Genomic DNA, 5281 nt, shown 5'->3' with positions numbered 1-5281 from the left:
AAGTCAGCAGGTGCAGTGGACCCGGCGGGGCCACCCACGGGCCCTGAGGTCCCGGGTCCGAGTCTCCTTAGACCCCCCGCTGGCCTCCCGCCCTCGGCCCGGCCGCAGCCACTGATGCCGGAGGATGCAGCACCAGCCAGCCTCTCCCCGGGCGCCGGTGATGCAACCGAGGCTTATAGTTTAACCGTAAAATAAATAATACAAATGATAACAAACCACGAGTCACTAAAGTGAGAAAAAAAGCAAACAAGACAGAAACCCTCAGCTGTAAGGAGAACAAATCCCCGGAGCGGAGGCCGGAGACCTCCCGCTGACCTCGCTGTCTCCCTGGGCCGGGCCTGCTTCTCACCCGGTGCCGGTGCCGGTGCAGGTGGTCGTGCCTTTAGGGCCTCATTGAGATGGGCTGCCCCAGGGAAGAGAGATCCTGACCTCATTATCAGGTTAACTATTAACCCTGCGCTCCATGCAAGGATTTGCCTTTTCTCCCCTATTATTTACTTATATTCTTTAAAATTTAATTCAAAGGCTTAATTTCAAATGCAAGCCTTTAAGCACGTGTGTACACACACATGCACACAGGCACACGCACACAGGCTCACACACACGCACACATGCATATAGGCGCACGCACACAGGCTCACACAAAAATCTGAAGTATCTCTTTGCCCTTTTCCAGTTGCAAGATAAATGAATGTTTACCAACGGCCTCCATCCTCCTCCTGCCCGGCGGGGAGTTTTGGGCTGTTTTCCTATCTGTGCTGCTTATCAACCACTCCAGTAATTCCATCTTTTTGTCAACGTCTTACTTATTGCCTGCCGTTCCATTCAGTATTATTTTAAGAGGGAGGAAATCGGTCACCACTGATGGCTGCCTTTCTGACCCAATTAGGTTCTTTTTTTGATTCACAGAAAAGGCAGATTCCCCCCGCCCCCACCCCACTCTGCCTTCGTCCGTGTGTACAGCTTACCACGGGCTGTCATCAGTGTACGACACGGACCGGACAACGTCTTTGCCGAGGGCTCGGTGCAGCTTTTGCGGCATGGGGACCTCCAGCTCCGGTTTCCTCCGGAGGGAACCCTGGCTGCGCTCTTCCAAGTGGCCACAATACAGTTGTAATTCGTGCTGCCTCTTGGCATGCTTTTACATTCCCCTATTCATAAAACCATGATAGTCGCCCCAGCAACCAGCAAACACACCCCTTTAGAGAAAGAAGATCCAGGGGACACTCACTCTATGGCTGTGAGGTGTACAATGTGCTCATGTTTTGGTGAAGTATCCAAAAACCGTAAAATCACATGAGTAATACGTGATTAATCTGATTTCTTCCCCCTTCTGCTCTCTTTTAAACTTTCAAAATAAATGGACTTATTTTTGGGGGGGAGGGGGGAAGCCAGTTATAGCTGATAGCTTCCTGAATTTTGCTTGCAATTATATTCATACAATATGGCTCTCTCAGCTGTGAGTGAATTACATGAGGAGACTGACACCTCACAGATCTTGGATACAAGAGTCTCCTAAGGCTATTTGGCTATGCCATTGACATGTCAAGAGTTTCAAAAGAAAATGCTAAGGAACTTGAAATAATATTCGCATGTTGCATCTCTCCAGTGGCCATCCCCACCGACTTTCCACAGATGAGAACACTGGTCTAGAGGTGGAGGGAAGAACACTCTTTGTACTGAACTGAACTGGTTTTACACTGCCTGCCGCCAGAAGGACATTTGAAAGCCAGACAATGTCTCTTTTACATCGCTCACAGCCCATTTCATGTTGAGGCCACTTCTCACGGAATTTATATTATTAGCTGATTGTTTTTTTAATATAAAAAAAACCCCTAACCATAACATTTAAAACCTTAGACTTACCCACATTGACCCAAATTGTCACTCTGCCCTTGCCCTTCTTTCTGTGAAAGAAGAAGCTGTCCTTGGCCTGAACACAATTTTAGTGTTGTTTCTTTTTCTTTTGTCTCTTTGTTGCTTGGGGCGGGGTGTGTGTTCTGGCTCAGAAACCCAGGAGCCAGGGACGCTGCCTGGCTAGGCCCTCTGGCCTCGCTCTCCTCTCCGTGCGGTGCGCAGGCAGAAACAGGCTGCCGGGCCCGCCTGCCTCCCCAGTGCACATCTCCGTATTCTTTGAGCCCCACAGGAGAACACACATTTTGGCGTTTATTTCTCTCAATGATAAATGTTTTTGTTTCTCGATTATAAGTGTTTTCGTGTTCCTCCTTTTAAACAAAGAAATCTTCTGAATGGAACTGCTCTTTGCATTATTACCCTTAGTCCCTAGAGCCTTTACTTTGGTCCATTCATGGTATATAGGTAACTGTGCTTTTATTTTTTTTTTTTAACTAATTTAGAAATAAGTGTGCCGTTAAAAACAACAACTTGACAATGGGAGGAAGAATTGCACTTCTTACAGGGCGGCTTGTTTAGTGTGTTATTGTATGTTTCGGAAACTTCTGGGCACAGGTATATGGATTATGTAGCCACTAAGCTGGGTGGGTTGCTTGAAGACAGACGCGCGGGTAAGAGCTGAGGTTCATCCACAAGGTCTGCTTCCGGCTTTAGCAGCCCTTTGAAAAGTGGCTCAGAGAAAGATCTCTTTGCAATTTCCATTTCCCCCTTCTGTAACTAGGCATACTGTGCCCCCTCCCGGGTCTACTCAGCTTGTGAGATGATTGAGCAGCTGGTTTTGATTGATCAGCCTGTTGTTTCCAGTGTTGGCTTAACTGCTTTTTAAAACTACCTTTTCTTAGTTTGGGTTTTAGAGATGTTGTTTGTATAGTTATTTTTAATCCAGCCACTTTTCATTTACCTTATGTTCCCTTTAATGGGCATTTGCTATTCTTGGTGGTTATTCTAGTTCTAGTTCTATCTCGTTTCTAGAACTTATAAGCGTTAGAAGTTTTTAGTGTTCTATAGATGCATTAACTTAATATGTGGGTGATTACAAAACAGTTTTTTTCCAAATGTCTTCTAAACTTTCGTCTGATATTATCTTCAAACGCAACCAATACATTTTCTCCCAAGTAAAGGCTGTATTTCCTATGAGCCGGCCAGTAGGGGGTGCTCTAGTCCCTTGCCAAACAAATAAATAAATAACACCCAAGGAAACTTCTGTAAGAGGTTTCAGGAATACATTCCACGCCTTCATAGCCGCCAACACGGATGAGATATGTTTATATAGACACAAGCAAATAGTTCAGCGTACCCGACATATATGGAACGTAGAGTTGTTATATTTTTTAAAAGAGGAAACTTTGAAAATGTTTACTTCTGTGAAATTAGCTCTAAAATAATAAATCAGCCCCTTGGCAACATACTTTCTTTCATTCTGGATAAAAGAAGAAGGAAAATAGTGTAGCTCTGGCCGGGTTTCTCAGTGGTTAGCGAGTCGGCCCTAGGATTCAATTCCTGTCAAGGCAAGGACCTCAGCTGCAGTTCCCCAGCACTGGCAGGGGTGCACGCGGGAGGCAACCCATCGATGTTTCTCTCTCTCGCCCCCTCCTTCCTCCCTCCCTCCCACTCTTTCTAGAAATCATTGGAAAAGATATCCTCGGGTGAGGGTTAAAAAAAGAAAAATGGTGTAGTGACGAAGAGCTCAGGAATCGGGGGGATTTGGGTGTGAATCCCAGCTCATCAGCTGTATGACTCAGGCAAGTGACTTAGCCTCTTGTAAGACGGGGCCCCAGGGCTCCCCCTCCAGAGGCCTGCTGGGCAGATAAGCGAGGTTGTGTGTGTAAAACATTTAGAGCCCGGCCTGGCCTCCACCAGGGTTCTGTGGCGGTGAGCCACTTTTATCAGTATTATTATTCTCATTGTTGTTGTTGTCATATATCCTTTGAGAGATATTGGAACACGTTTCCTGGCAAGGTTCCAAAATGCTCGATTGCTTATTAGTATATATGATTTAATTGGGCCAGGAGGTTGTTTCATTAAATTCCAGGAGCATAAATGATTTATAAGATAAAATGTCTTCACTTTATCTGCAGCATTTCCACTTAAGAGGCTATAAAACTGAAGCTGAAGAACTGGATCCGTCAAAGTGAAACTTCAGGCATAGCCACCCTGGGGAGGTGGCTGGAGCAGGGAGAATGGCCAGGTCTCGGTGGGGAAGGGCACAGGTGCCGTGTCTGTGAGCACTTACTGGTGAGCCCACACTCATCCACAGCCATAGGAGGCGTGGTTCCCTGAAAATAAAAAGGTTTAATTTGTGCAGAAACTTGTATTTATTTATTTTTAAAATATATTTTATTGATTTTTTACAGAGATGAAGGGAGAGGGATAGAGAGTCAGAAACATCGATGAGAGAGAAACTTCTATCAGCTGCCTCCTGCACACTCCCTACTGGGGATGTGCCCGCAAACAAGGTACATGCCCTTGACCGGAATCGAACCTGGGACCCTCCAGTCTATAGGCTGACACTCTACCCACTGAGCCAAACCGGTCAGGGCTTGTGCAGAAACTTTTAAATATCTACCCACTTTAAAAAAATATATTTTATTGATTTTTTACAGAGAGGAAAGGAGAGAGATAGAGAGTCAGAAACATCGATGAGAGAGAAACTTCTATCAGCTGCCTCCTGCACACTCCCTACTGGGGATGTGCCCGCAAACAAGGTACATGCCCTTGACCGGAATCGAACCTGGGACCCTCCAGTCTATAGGCTGACACTCTACCCACTGAGCCAAACCGGTCAGGGCTTGTGCAGAAACTATTAAATAGCAGCTTTATCATTTTCTCAGAAGGCAAAGACAATGAGATCTACCCAGTGACTGGATAGCATAGAAAAGACCTGACCGAATGCCAACTCTTCTTGATATTTCTAACTTCTTTCATTTATACAATTATTCATTCGTCCATCAGTAAATATCTATTCATCTCCCACTAAGTGCCAGTCCATGCTAGGGACCCATCAGTGAGCAAGGGAGACACCATCACGCTCTTCGGAGAACTTTCAGTTGTGGGGGTCACAGACCGGCACACGAAGTGGGGGTGGGAGTGGGCGTGGGAGTGGAGATGGGGCCGGCGGATGCTCTGGGAATATCAGGAGAGGCCAACCCAGACCAGGGGTTGTCAGGAGAGCAGTTCCAGACCAAGTGAGGTCTACAGTGAGGACAGAAGGATACTTCAGCAGTGGGATGATGGGGGTGGGCGGAGGGGGGGCGATGACGAGGTCAAGATCACTAGTCATTGGCAGGAAGGTGGGAGATGAGGCTGGAGAGGGTAAGTAGAGGCCAGGCTTTACTTGACCGTATCCGCCGTGTTAAGAAGTCCCGAC

At 46.6% G+C, this 5281-nt stretch overlaps 1 long non-coding RNA gene across 1 annotated transcript in view; it reads right to left on the bottom strand.

The window, feature by feature from the left end:
• Window positions 1–5281, bottom strand: part of LOC107183583 — a 27544-nt gene that overhangs the window by 8471 nt on the left and 13792 nt on the right. The window contains exon 3 of the long non-coding RNA XR_001514373.1: window positions 936–941. This is a non-coding gene — a long non-coding RNA (uncharacterized LOC107183583). The remainder of the gene's footprint in view (window positions 1–935; window positions 942–5281) is intronic.

The sequence above is a fragment of the Myotis davidii genome, unplaced genomic scaffold, assembly GCF_000327345.1.
Source record: "Myotis davidii unplaced genomic scaffold, ASM32734v1 scaffold299, whole genome shotgun sequence".
Classification (NCBI taxonomy): Eukaryota; Metazoa; Chordata; class Mammalia; order Chiroptera; family Vespertilionidae; genus Myotis; species Myotis davidii.
Note: the sequence above shows the minus strand (reverse complement) of the source record. Positions and strands in the feature narration are given on the sequence as shown.